Source organism: Felis catus, chromosome A1, assembly GCF_018350175.1.
Source record: "Felis catus isolate Fca126 chromosome A1, F.catus_Fca126_mat1.0, whole genome shotgun sequence".
Lineage (NCBI taxonomy): Eukaryota > Metazoa > Chordata > Mammalia > Carnivora > Felidae > Felis > Felis catus.
This window is the reverse complement of record NC_058368.1, coordinates 71184807-71199311: the sequence shown is the minus strand read 5'-3', so window position 1 is coordinate 71199311 and position 14505 is coordinate 71184807. Positions and strand designations below refer to the sequence as shown.

The following is a 14505-nucleotide window of genomic DNA, read 5'->3' as shown; positions in this document are numbered from 1 at the left end:
TCCCGCTCTGTTATCTTATTTTTCCTTCCCTTCCCCTATGTTCATCTGTTTTGTTTTTTAAATTCCACATGAGTGAAATCATGTGATATTTGCCTTTCTCTGACTTATTTCGCTTAGCATAATACACTCTAGTTCCAACCACATCATTGCAAATTGCAAGATTTCATTCTTTTTGATTGCCAAGTAATATTCCACTGTATGTACACGTGTGTGTGTGTGTGTCTCACATCTTCTTTATCCATTAGTCAGTTGATAGACATTTGGGCTCTTTCTATACTTTGGCTATTGTTGATAGTGCCACCATAAACATTGGGTTGCATGTGCACCTTCAAATCAGCATTTTTGTATTCTTTGGATACATACCTAGTGATGCAATTTCTGGGTCATAGGGTGGCTCTTTTTAAATTTTTTGAGGAACCTCCATACTGTTTTCCAGAGTGGCTGCACCAGTTTGCATTCCCACCAGCAGTGCAAAAGGGCTCCCCATTCTCCACATCCTCACCAATATCTGTTGTTTCCTGAGTTATTAATTTTAGCCATTCTGACAGGTATGAGGTGGTATCTCGTTGTTTTGATTTGTATTTCCCTGATGATGAGTGATGTTGAGTATCTTTTCACGTGTCTGTTAGCCATCTGGATGTCTTCTTTGGAAAAGTGTCTGTTCATGTCTTTTACCCATTTCTTCACTGGATTGTTTTTTGTATAAGTTATTTAGCACATCTACTGAATTACTGTCTATTCTTCAAGACCTGTCTCAGATGTTACCTACCCTGTAAAATCGTATTAGATTTCTCTAGCCATAATTGTTACTTCCTCTTCACTCTGATAAGATCTCTTTTATGACATTTATCACATAGTGACATACATTGCCAAAATGCCAAAATAGAAGTGGATAGGAAAAAAAAAAAACATGAGAAGCCACAAGATCCACATAATATCATCGTTTGTGAGGGAAGGCATAGATAGAAGCAAGAAGGACTTGAGAAAATGAAATGGCTAAAATCAATAGTAGGACAGAATAAAGGCTCACACTAAGATAAAACCATAGGGAATAGAATCCAAATTGACTAGTACAGGAACACAGGGAAAAAGGCGAAAAAAAATCCAAATAAAAAGTGAAGCCAATCTTTCTGGGATCTGACACTTCAGGACTGCTGTTCCCTCCATCCCTGCTGGGTGCCCAGTGGGAGCTGGGCACCCTTGGAGAAGCAGGAGGGACCTGGGAATCTCCATGGCCCCTGGAGGTTCCCTGCCTCAGGGATTCCTGTGGGCTTTCACTCTCTTCATCCTGACCAAAGATGCCTCTGCCATTAAGTGTTGTTTCGTGGTCCACTCTGGAGTTGCAACCCCCCTCAACTATTTGGCTTCTCTGTGCATCCTCCAATCACATTCTCCCTGTGGCCAAGTGGCTGGTGCCACCTTTCCTGTAGCTGCCTCCTGCCTTGCTTCCTTTGGGGCTTAGAGTACATTCACTCTTTTTCCTTTTGGGACCCACCACAAACTTCCTGTTTTCTGCCCCAGAAACATTTCTATCTCTCAGCTCTGCCTCAGAGTCCCTTAAACACAGACTCCAGTGTGTGATTTTCAAAGGGCATTAAGAAGCCATTCTTTTGGGGTGCCTGGGTGGCTCAGTTTGGTTCAGCGTTCGACTCTTGATTTTGGCTCAGGTCATGACCCCAGGGTTGTGAGACTGAGTCCTGCATCAGACTCTGCATTGACAGCACAGAGCCTGTTTGGGTTCTCTCTCTTCCTTTCTCTCTGCCCCTCCCCCACTCACATGCGCGCACACACACTCTCTCTCAAAATAAATAAACATTAAAATATATATACATGTGGGGCGCCTGGGTGGCTCAGTCGGTTAAGCATCCAACTTCGGCTCAGGTCATGCTCTCACAGTTTGTGAGTTTGAGCCCCGCATCAGGTTCTGTGCTGACAGCTCAGAATTTGAAGCCTGCTTCGGATTCTGTGTCTCCCTCTCTCTCTGTCCCTCCCCAACTTGTGTTCTGTCTCTGTCTCTCTCTTTCTCTCTCTCTCAAAAATAAGTAAAATGTAAAAACAAATTTTAAAAAATAAATACAAATATATATATATATGTGTGTGTGTGTGTACATATATATATGTATATGTACACACACACACACACACACATATATGTTTTACTTCATAATAATCTGGAGTTGAGGACGGCAGGTGGGAGGAAAACTGAAACAAGATTGACCATGAGTTGATAACTGTTGAAGTTGATTAGGAAATGAGGGTTCACCATACTATTATGTATGCTTTTGTGTATGTTTAAGGTTTTCATGGAGCATGAATGAACTATTGCTATACACAATAGGCAACAAATCTCACAAACATTGAGCTGAACAAAAGAAGCCAGACACAAAGTGAGCATACAATGTGATACCATTTATATTAAACCAGGCAAAACAATTCTATGATGTTAGAAGTCAAAGGTGCCTGGGTGGCTCAGTCAGTTAAGCAGCTGACTTCAGCTCAGGTCATGATCTCGCGGTTCATGAGTTCAAACCCTGTGTTGGGCTCTGCGCTGACAGCTCAGAGTCCGGAGCCTGCTTCAGATTCTGTGTTTCCCTCTCTCTCTGCCCCTCCCCCATTCACGCTCTGTCTCTCTCAAAAATAAATAAACATTAAAAAAAAATTAAGGAAGAAGTCAGGGTAGTGGTTACCCTTGGGGTAACAGTAACTGAGAGGGAGCCAAGGAGGAGCTTCTGCTATTCTGAAAATATCCTCTTTTTGATCTGGGCATTGGTTACATAGGTGTGTTTACTTTGTTAAAATCAAACAGTACACTTATTTTTTTTAAGTCCTCTGGATGAATGCCATACTTCTTAAAAGATACTTTTATTTGCAAAATTCAAATTAAAATGAATAAATGAATAACATTTAGTTGCACAGTCTAAGAAAGCTTATTTGCATATCCAGTTTCAGTGGATACTCTTTACTACTAATCACTGGATACAGCTTGGGTTCTCTCTCTTCCTAATGATATACTCAATTCTTTGTTAATAAAAACAAGAGTGCACATAACCAAAAACCAGATACTGAAAGAAAATAAATTTAACCAGTACTTTTGGCCTCCTGAATGAATCTCACCAAAGTATCTAACAAGTAGGCAAACTGATTGCTGTACATACATAACATATACATAGACATGCTACTCCACACTGAAATGCCTCAAGCAGTGCTAAGTACACAAAGCCTACTCTTGTATATCAATAGCACTGCAGCAGTTTGACATACTATATTTGACTAATTTGTCTAACTAGAACATACATTCACATACTATACAACAACTTTGTTCCTCAAGGCATTGAGGAACAATTGTATACCTTGCCAATGAACACACTATGCCTTGTCCCATTGCAAAACAAGATACATACACTCTCTCACCAATACAATATAAAAGTTGGACAAAATAAAAAAAGGTTTTTTTTAAATTTAAGGGGCGCCTGGGCGGCTCAGTCAGTTGAGCATCCGACTTCGGCTCAGGTCATGATCTCACAGTTTGTGGGCTCGAGCCCTCATCAGGCTCTGTGCTGACAGCTAAGAGCCTGGAGCCTGCTTTGGATTCTGTCTCCCTCCCTCTCTGCTCCTCCCCCACTTATGCTCTCTCTCTCTCTCTCTCTCTCTCTCCTTCAAAAATAAATAAAAACATTTAAAAAAAATTTTTTTAATTTAAAAAGCTAAACAGGATATACCAATCAGGGCCACATTGTGACTGGATATAATCCTTTGTTTAATATAGAAATAAAACCCACTGAGTGACCTTCCTTTAGTCATTAACTCAAATCCATTACTGTGCCCAAGTCACACAACCAGTGAGGGGTAAAATTAGAATTCTTAACCATTAAAATTGTAGGTCTCAGTGATAAAGCTTCAGAGAAGCAGTGACACTGAGTCACGTTCCTCCACCACCAAACATTAGTCTGCTAACATTTCAGCTAGTGCTTCCCTTCAAATAAGCAAATGCATAATCATTGCCCTTCATAACTCAGGCTCCCTTAAGAGATTAAAAGATGTGCTTAGCCACAATTTTTGACATATTGAGAATGCAAAGTAAAAAAGAAGATTGTACCTCCCTTACTTGCTTGCTGATGCTTATGAAATACTTTTCATTTTACTGTTAGAAATAAAGAGAAAGGAGGGCCTTCTGGCTCTGGCCATGATCAAATAGCTTGTATTGGACTAACCCTCCCACAAAATAACAACCATAAACTACACAAATATTTAAAACAACTGTGTGGCAAAACTGTTGGTGACCCATCCATATCCCTTGGGATCCCTTTTCCCAGTCCTATGCACTCAATGGCCAGCAACTAAACACTTTGTTGTTAACAATTCATCCCTGCAAGCTTTAGAGGATGCATTCTCACTGTGGGCAATAATTGGTCCTTGGGGAGAAAAATAATTGTACTCTTTTTATGTATAAAGTACAGATAAAAAGGGGTGCCCAAGTGGCTCAGTCGGTTAAGCAGCCGACTCTTGATTTCACCTCAGGTCATGATCTCATGGTTGTGAGATTGAGCCCCACTTCAGACTCTGTGCTGACAGCTTGGAGCCTACTTGGGATTGTCTCCCTCTTTTTCTCTCAAAATAAATAAATAAACATTTTTTTAAAAAGCAAATACGGATATAAATATAGTACATAACCAGACATATGGTATAGTTACAGCAATAAAATTTCACAGAAAGTGATTAGGGGAAAAACTGCTGAAGCAGTTTAGTTTCTTAAACGAAGAAGTTTAACTAAGGGTGTTATCGTGAGCAAAAACTTGAGGAACCGTTTTTTGGGGGAACGTACATGGGCCCTGGAGTTGCTTTGCTATAAGGAGAGCCAGAAATGCTCTCCTTATAGCATTGGTCCATCCAAGGATGTGGTGCATCCAAGGAATGAACCACAGCCAATTCCTTTGCTTTGGGGTGAGACAAGTTCTAAGGTGGTGACTGATGTTCCAGAGTGTTCTGGAGATGAATTTGAGCCTGAGTCTTTACCTACATGGTACCCTCCCTTGCCTTCTTTTTCCATATCTTGTTTCTTCTACTCCATTTCTTTTTCAAATTCAAGAAAGTTTTCTTGGAGTGCCTGGGTGGCTCAGTCGGTTAAGCATCCGACTTAGGCTCAGGTCACGATCTCACAGTTTGTGGGTTCGAGCCCTGCATCAGGCTCTGTGCTGACCTCCCCCCCCCCACCCCAGTTTTAATGCTCATTCTCTCTCTCTCTCAAAAATAAATAAGCATTAAAATTTTTTTAAGAAAATTTTTCTTAATGTTTATTTATTTTTGAGAGAGAGAGGGACAGAGTGTGAGCAGGGGAGGGGCAGAGAGACAGAGAGACACAGAATCCAAAGCAGGCATCAGGCCCTGAGCTGTCAGCACAGGGCCCAATGTGGGGCAAGAACTCACGAATGGTGAGATCATGACCTAAGCTGAAGTCAGACGCTTAACCAATTGAGCCACCCAGGCGCCCCTCTTCTACTCCATTAATGGTTTATCCAAGAAGCACTTTCTTAATTAATCATTTTATCCAAATCCTTGCTTCAGGGTCTACCTCTGGAAGAATTCAACCTAAGACAAACCATATGAAACTACTGCAAAGCAATAAACACAAGCAGGACTTAAAGTTTATGAACAGAGAGGGGAAGCACATTAGAATCAAGCTGATATACTGCTGTTCTATCTGTCAGGTAGAATAAGTACAATTTGTTATCCACGATGTCCTGATTCATCAACACATGCTAAAAGAAAAGGATCAAATTATCAAAAAACAAGAGAAGAAACCCAGGTAACAGAAAAAAGGAGCTACCCGGTGAATTTGATTTTGGAATGTAATCAAACAAGGACTAAAACATCTATGATTTATATCCAAGAGAAGGAAAGATGAAGAATTTCACCGAAGAGCAAGAATCTACATATATTTTTATTAAGTTTTTTATTTTAATTCCAATACAGTTAACACCCAGTGTTATATTAGTTTCAGGTGTATAATACAGTGATTCAACAATTCTATACATTCCTCGGTGTTCATCCTGGTGAGTGTACCCTTATCCCATCACCTATTTCACCCATCTCCCAACTCAACTCCCCTCTGGTAACCACCAGTTTGTTCTTCATAGTTAAGTATCTATTTTTTGGGTTGTCTCTTTTTCCCCCCTGTGTGTGTTTGCTTGTTTCTTAAATTCCACATGAGTAATATCATATGCTATTTGTCTTCTCTGACTTAATTTGCTTAGCATTATACTCTCTGGCTCCATCCATGTTGTTGCAAATAGCAAGACTTCATTCTTTTTTATGGCTGAATAATATTCCATTGTGTATATATACCACATCTTCTTTATCCATCTTTCAGTGGACACTTGGGCAGCTTCCATAATTTGGGTATTATAAATATGTTGCAATAAACATAGGGGTGCATATATCCTTTTGAATTAGTGTTCTTGTATTCTTTGGGTAAATATTCAGTGGTATGATTACTGGATCATAAGGTAGTTCTGTTTTTCATTTTTTGAGGAACACTTTTCCACAGTGTTTTCCACAGTGGCTGAACCAGTTTGCGTTCTCAACAGTGCACAAAAGTTCCTTTCCTCCACATCCTCGCCAACACCTGTTGTTTTTTAAGAACGTGTATATATTTTTTAAAGCCAATTAGAAATTCTATAACAGAAAGTGATTATACCTGAATTTAGTAATTCAATTGACGGGTTTGATATCAGATTAAACAAAACAGAGGAGATGATCAATCAATTAAATAACATTTCAGTGTATTAAATTGAAGCACAGAGAGTAAAAAAGAACACAAGAAAGAGTATAAGAGATTTAAAGAACATGATAGAAAGGTTTAATATCCATGTAATTGGTGTCAAAGAAGCAGAGGAGAGAAAAAAATGAAGAGAAGCAATACGTGAAGAAATAGTAGACAAAATTTCCCAAATTTCATCGCTGATGAAAGTTATTAAACTACACCTTCAAGATGCTCTATGAATCTCAAATGAGATACAGAGAAAACCACATCTAGGTATATGATAGTCACACTGAAGAAAAACAAATATAAAGGGGAAAATCTTAGAAAGATTAAAAGGGGCAACAATAAGTTTGAAGGTTAACTTTTCAAAAAAAATTATGGAAGTCAGAAGACAATGAAGTAACATTTTTAAAGTGCTGAAAGAAACAACAGACTTCTATATCAGCAAAAACGAAGGCAAAATAAAGATGTTTTCAACTCAAATGGACTAAAGACCTAAATTCAAGATCCAAAACTATAAAACTCCTAGGGGGAAAAAAACTATAATACTCCTAAGGAAAAAAAACATACAAAAAATGATTTGTGACACTGGATTTGACCTGATTTCTTGTTTACAACACAAAGGGCACAACATCAAAAGCAAAACTAGAAAAACTGGACTAAGTCAAGCTTAAAAACTTCTGTGCATCAAAGGATACAATCAGTAGAGTGAAAAGGCAGCCTATAGAATGGGAGAAAATATTGCCAATTATATATCGATAAGGGGTTAATACCTAGAATATGTAAAGAATTCCTACAACTCAACAAAAACAAAAAATAACCCAATTCAAAAGTGGGCAAAGAACTTGAATACTTCTAATAGTTCTTTCTAACAGTTTGTCTTCTCCAAAGATAATGTTCAAATTACCAACACGCATATGAAGAGGTGTTCAGTATCACTAATCATTAGAGAAATGCAAACTAAAACTGAGACAATCCCACAACCATTAGAATGGTTATTACCAAAACAAAACAAAACAACACAGAAAGTAAGTACTGTCAAGTATGAGGAGAAGTTGGAACCCTTGTATGCTGTTGGTAGGAATGTAAAATTGTGTAGTCATTATGGAAAACAGTATGACAGTTCCTCAAAAAATTAAAAATAGAATCACCATATGACCCAGCAACCCCACTTCTTGATATATACCCAAAAGAACTGAAAGCAAAATCCCAAAAAGATATTTTGTTTTGGTTAAAGAATGGATATGTTTAATACATTTTGTTTTTGTTTAATGAATATAATTTATTGTCAAATTGGCTTACATACAACACCCAGTGCTCATCCCAACAAGTGCCCTCCTCAATGCCCATCACTCATTTTCCCCTCTCCCCCACTTCCCCATCCACTCTCACTCAGTTTGTTCTCTGTATTTAAGAGTCTCAAAGAGATATTTTTACACATGTTCACAGCAGCATTTGACACAGTAGCTGTGGAAGTAACCCAAATGTCCACAAATGGATGGATATATAAACAAAATGTGGTATATACACATGGTATATTATTCAGTCTTAAAAAGGAAATTCTGCCTCAAGCTACATGGGACATTATTCTTTCTTTTTTAAGGTTTTATTTATTTTTGAGAGAGAGAGAGACAGACAGGGCATGAGCGGGGGAGGGGCAGAGCAGGCTCCAGGCTCTGAGCTGTCAGCAGAGACCGATGTGGAGCTCAAACTCAAACCATGAGATCACAACCTGAGTGTAAGTCAGACAGACGCTCAACCGACTGAGCCACCCAGGTGCCCCAACATGGGACATTATTCTAAGTGAAATAAGCCAGTCACAAAAAGGACAAATACTGTATGAAGGATGGGTGTGGGGGGAAATGGGGAGTTGTTTAATGGGCATACAGTTTCAGTTCTGGAGATCTATTACATAACAACGTGAACATACTTAACACTACTGAACTGTGTACTTGAATACAGTAGAAATGGGAAATTTAATTTTGTGTGTTCTTTACCAGAATTAAAAGAAAAATTTTTTAAGCTGTGCATTTTGTTTTATTTTAATGTTTATTTATTTATTTTGAGAGAGAGAGTAAGCAGGGGAGGAGCAGAGAGAGAAGGGGAGAGAGAATCCCAAGCAGGCTCCGTGCTGTCAGCACACAGCCTGATGTAGGGCTTGAACTCACGACCTGTAAGATCATGACCTGAGCTGAAATCAAGAGTCAGATGTTTAACTGACTGAGCCACCCAAGTGCCCCCCAAAAGAATTTTTAATGTTTTCAAAAAAAACAAAATCTGAAGGAATACATCATATGCAGATTGATTTTTAAGAAAGACTGAAGAGAATTCTTCAGGCTGAAAGAAAAATCTCAGATGAAAGAACAAAATTGCTAAAAGATAAAAATGTAAAACATATTGCTAAATTTAAATAGACTACAGGGGCACCTGGGTGGCTCAGTCACTTAAGCATCACACTCTTGATTTCAGCTCAGCCATGATCTCACAGGTCATGGGATCAAGACCTGCTGCAGGCTCTGCACTGACAGCAAGAGCCAGCTTGGGACTCTCCCTCTCTCTCTTTGCCCTTCCCCCACCCACTCACGTGAGCACACACACACGCTCTCACTCTCTCTCGAAACATAAACATACTTTAAATATGTTAAGGTTCATGATATAAGTAAGTATAAATAAGTTTTGATTGCTTAAAACAATAAAATCTTGTGGAGCTTAAAACGCATGAAGATGTAAAATAAATGATAACAGTACAAAAAGCTGGAAGTGGTAAATGAAGCTTGACTGTAATAAGATTCTTGTATTCTTCAAAGTACTAACTTAAGTAGAGTATAAGTCAAGGATGTATATTGTAATTTCTAGTGTGACCACTAAAAGAATTATAAAAAGTCATGAATGAAAAGAGAATAGAGGAGAAAAATGGATGAACATAAATATTTCATTAATATAAAGGAAGGCAAGAAAGCAGGAATAGAGGAACAAAAAAACAGAGACCAACAGAAAGCTAATAGCCAGACAAGCAATATTAAACCCATAATAGTAACTATGTTACATGTAAAAGGACTGCATAGGCCAATTTAAAGACACGTTTCAGACTGGATAAAAATATGCCATATGCTATGTACATGTTGCTCAGTTTATAGAACATATAAACGCTGAAAGTAAAAGTATGAAAAAGGATAATCATGCAAACATTAGCTAAAGTAAAGCTGGTATAGTAATATATTAATAACTAACATGTAGAGTTTTTTTTAAATCATGAAAGTGACTTTAATTGTTTTCAAATCAAATAAAAATATATAAAAGGGGCACCTGGTTGGCTCAGTAGGTGGAGATTGTAACTCTTGATCTCAGGGTTGTGGTTTCAAGCCCCATGTTGGGAGTAAAGATTACTTAAAAATAGTATCTTAAGTATAAACTGAAATAGTTTATAGTTTAAAAATAAGATTTATAAACTATTCATTGAAAGGCTTTTAAAAAGCTAAGCCTCTCTGTTTCTGAGGATCCATAAACAAATATAAATGAGTGTATCTAAGATGTTATATTAGGCAACATACAATAAGCTTTTATCTACAGAACTAGGTGTACTCTTTCTTCTTCACTCTTACAGCATGTCTTTCTATGATGCAAAATTGATTTCTGATCATGTTATGGATCAGCCAGATAAGAAAAAAAAGTACACATTTTTTCCTCTTTTTTATTTTGAGACATAACAAGCAGATTTTTTTTTAATTTTTTAAACATTTATTTAGTTTTGAGAGAGACAGAGTGCAAGCCGGGTAAGGGAAGAGAGAGAGGGAGACACAGAATCCGAAGCAGGCTCCAGGCTCTGAGCTGTCAGCACGGAGTCCAACGTGGGGCTCGAACTCACGAACCATGAGATCATGACCTGAGCCGAGGTCGAACGCTTAACCGACTGAGCCACCCAGGTGCCCTGACAAGTAGATTATTTTTTTTTAGTTTATTTATTTATTCTGAGAGAGAGAAAAAAAGACCATGTGTGGGGGAGGGGCAGAGAGAGAGACAGAGAGAAAGAGAATGAATCACAAGCAGGCTCCACATTGTCAGCACAGACCCTGGTGCAGGGCTCAAACCCACAAACCTCAAGATCATGACCCGAGTCAAAGTCAGATGCTTAACCAACTGAGCCACCTAGGTGCCCCCATAACAAGTAGATTTTAAGCCAAAAAACACTAATGGAGATAAAGAAGGATGCTAGTAATGATAAAAGTGTCAAATAATGAATACATAACAGAACTAACATATTCATCATAGAAATCTTTCATTATATCAATGTTTTATACATATTTTCTCCCAATTTTTGGCTCTCTCCACTTCCTCAACAGACTTTTTTATTTTTAAGTTTATTTATCTTTGAGAGAGAGAGAGAGCACAAGCAGGGGAGGGGCAGAAAGACAGAGAGAGAGACACAGAATCTGAAGCAGGCTCCAGGCTCTGAGCTGTCAGCACAGAGCCTGACACGGGACCCAAATTCACAAACTGTGAGATCATGACCTAAGCCAAAGTTTGCTTAACCGACTGAGCCACCCACGCACCCCAAGAATGTGACTCCTATCTCAGCTCAGGTCTTGAACTCAGGGTCATGAGTTCAAGCCCCGTGTTGGATTCTACTGGGTATGAAGCCTACCTAAAAAAAAAGAAAGAAAATGGTCGAAATGGTAAAATGTTATGTATATTTTACCACAGTAGAAAAAAAAGATGTACAAATGCCCAATAGGGACATGAAAAGATGCTTAACATCAATAGTTATTAGAGAAATGCAAATCAAAGCCACAATGAGATACATTTCACACCATTAGGATGACTGATTATCAAAACAAACAAATAAACAGAAAATAACAAGTATTGGACACAGAAACTGAAATCTTCCAGCACTGCTGGTGACAATGTAAAATGGTGAAGCCACTGTAAAAAATAAAAAAAAAAGCTGGGGGTGGGGGGCCGCTTGGGGGTGGGGGGCTGTCAGTTGAGATTCAGAGTCTCGGCTCAGGTCATGATCTCATGGTTCCTGGGATTGAGCCCCACATCAGGCTCTGTGCTGACAGTGCAGAGCCCTTTTTGGATCCTCTGTTCCCCACTCTCTGCCCCTCCCCCAGTGTGTGCACGCATGCGTGTGCAATCTCTCTCGCTCTCTCTCAAAAATGAATAAACATTAAAAAAAATAAAAGCGTAAATTTTATCTTATGTATATTTTACCACAATTTTTTTTAAGATTTTATTTTAAGTAATCTCTATACCCAACATGGGGCTTAAACTCACAACTCTGAGATCAAGAGTCACATGCTCCACTGACTGATGCAGCCAGGCACCTCTATTTTACGTTTTTTTTTTTTAAAAAGAAAGAAAAGTTTTGAAGGTATGCTACCTGGGGCGCCTGGGTGACTCAGTTAAGTGTCTGACTTCAGCTCAGGTCATGATCTCCCAGTCTGTGGGTTCAAGCCCCACGCCAGGCTCTGTGCTGACAGCTCAGAGCCTGGAGCCTGCTTTGGATTCTGTGTCTCCCTCTCTCTCTGCCCCTCCCCACTCATACTTTGTCTCTCTCTCTCTCTCTCTCTCAAAAATAAAATAAACATGAAAATTTTAAAAAAAAGAAAGGTATGCTACCTTTTGTGTAAAATAGGGGCATAACATCATATCTGCTTACGTTTTCATAAACAAATACTATAACAGTAAACATATTAAAATGTTTACCTGTAAGACAACGATAATTAGGTAGATAAGGACAGATGTGAAACTTCTCTGTGTACACTTTTCATACCATTTGTATTTAAATCATGTAATATACCACCTATTCAAAAATGAATAGATTTTTTCAAATAACTAAATAACATTCACTCGGATATGGCTTTTCCCTGACTAAAGCAGTCACATACTTTTTAAACCATTCTTACATAATTAAAGGTTAGGTAGTTACTTTAAATCATAAATACAGTCTCGATTCCATTTTAAACAGAAATGTTTGATCCCATAAAATAACAAAAGCTTCAAAGTTAATTTAAGGCTAGCTCTTGTCCTATCCTACAGATGGGCTCTGCGGTGGGTTAACTCCTGTCAGTGGCAGAGGGGAGCAGGGCCCTCTTTCCCCTCTCCAAGCTTCTACTGTTCCTTACTGCGATTTTACTACTCTACCTTTCTGACCCACTGCCCTCCACCCAGAGGAGGAAAGACATGTTCTTACTTTTACAGGTAAGTTGCATGCTTTCTCTGCTTGCAGATATTTAAAGCCAACTTTCTCTTCCAGGGCTCTTCATGGGTTTGTAGGAGATGCCCCCTACAAATCACTGTTGATCTCTTGGCTGCCGTTCCCTCGACCTGAAAGGATACGCTCTATACTCCCAAACACTAGGAATTCCATGGGACTCCTCCAGCTTCTCCTTGTTTACGTGGCCTTTGAGCCAGATTATGCAATGACCCCAAGGAGGCTCTCTTTCACATCTGGTTCATGGGAAACACTCATGCACTGATTGCCTAACAAACTCTGGAAGAACAGGCTGATTCCAATTTACTAGATACTCTCCCCTGCTCTACTTCCAAGCAGCAAGCCAGCTCTTCTCTTGATCTCTAGATTTCCCGAAAAGGAGTCAGACATCAGCAAACGGTGACCTGATAAATTCAAAGGACATACTTTAGGCTTTGCAACTTGAAGCCTCTCTCTTTTGACTCGAGGTGAGGAGGAAATCACATATTGGGAGGGGAGCAAGGTTCAAACCCACCAACAGCTGTCTCCAAAGGAATCCTTTAAAAAATTCCTCTCCCTTATAGTGGAGAAATTGCAACACCTTGGACAAAGTATCAAAATTAGTATAGTCAATAACAGGCAGATAGATATTATGCACCCCAAGATGCGATGCTCTGAGAAAAATACATCATTTATGTACCATTTTGACCGGGGTCACAAACTGAATATAATCATGAGAAAATAGCAAACAAGGTAAAAATAAGAATTGTTCCTTTAAAAAATTTTTTTTCAGTATTCTACAAAACTGCCATTGTTCTAAAAGACAAAGAAAGGCTCCGGAACTGTTCCAGATGAAAGAGACTACAGAGAACAGCCGAATGTAGCAGGTACACTGCAACACCTAGAGGAGGAAAACAAAAGCTGGGAAGGATGCCATTCAGCTGACCGACTGGAATGTAAACTTAAGTTCTTCAAAGGAACTGTTTCACGGTTAACAGTTCCTGCAGCGGATAACTGTACTGTGGTTACATAACACAATGTCCTTTTTCTTAGGAAATAGACAACAAAGTATCTGGAGACAGGTGTAACCTATGTGGCTTATTCTTAAATAATTTAGAAAAAAATAGAGAAAGAGAAAGAAGGATAAAACTCCAACAAAAAAAGCAAGTAAGATAAAATGTTAACAGTAAGTGAAGCTGTATGGAAGCTAAACAGGTACTTTTTGCCCCATTCTTGAAACTTTTTTGTGACTTTGAAATTATTTCCAAGTAAATACTAGGCTTTTTATATTAAAATCTTCTCTAAGGGATGCCTGGTTAAGTCTGTGGAGCGTGTGACTCTGGTCTCTGGGTTGTAAGTTTGAGACAGCCCCACGTCGGGTGTACAGATTACTTCAAAATGAAGTGTTGGGGTGCCTGGGTGGCTCAGTCGGTTAAGCATAAGACTTCGGCTCTGGTCATGATCTCATAGTTCATGAGTTCAATCCCGGCATCGGGCTCTCTGCTGTCAGCACAAGAGCTCAGTTGGGATCCTCTGTCCCCCTCTCTTTCTG

The 14505-nt window shown here is 38.9% G+C and overlaps 1 long non-coding RNA gene across 1 annotated transcript; it reads left to right on the top strand.

Annotated features, from left to right (window-relative positions):
- Positions 1–5377: 5377 nt before the first annotated feature.
- Positions 5378–14262, top strand: LOC109499045. The gene is made up of 3 exons (XR_002741837.2): positions 5378–6050; positions 13017–13441; positions 13747–14262. It is a non-coding gene; the product is annotated as an uncharacterized LOC109499045 (long non-coding RNA).
- Positions 14263–14505: the final 243 nt, after the last annotated feature.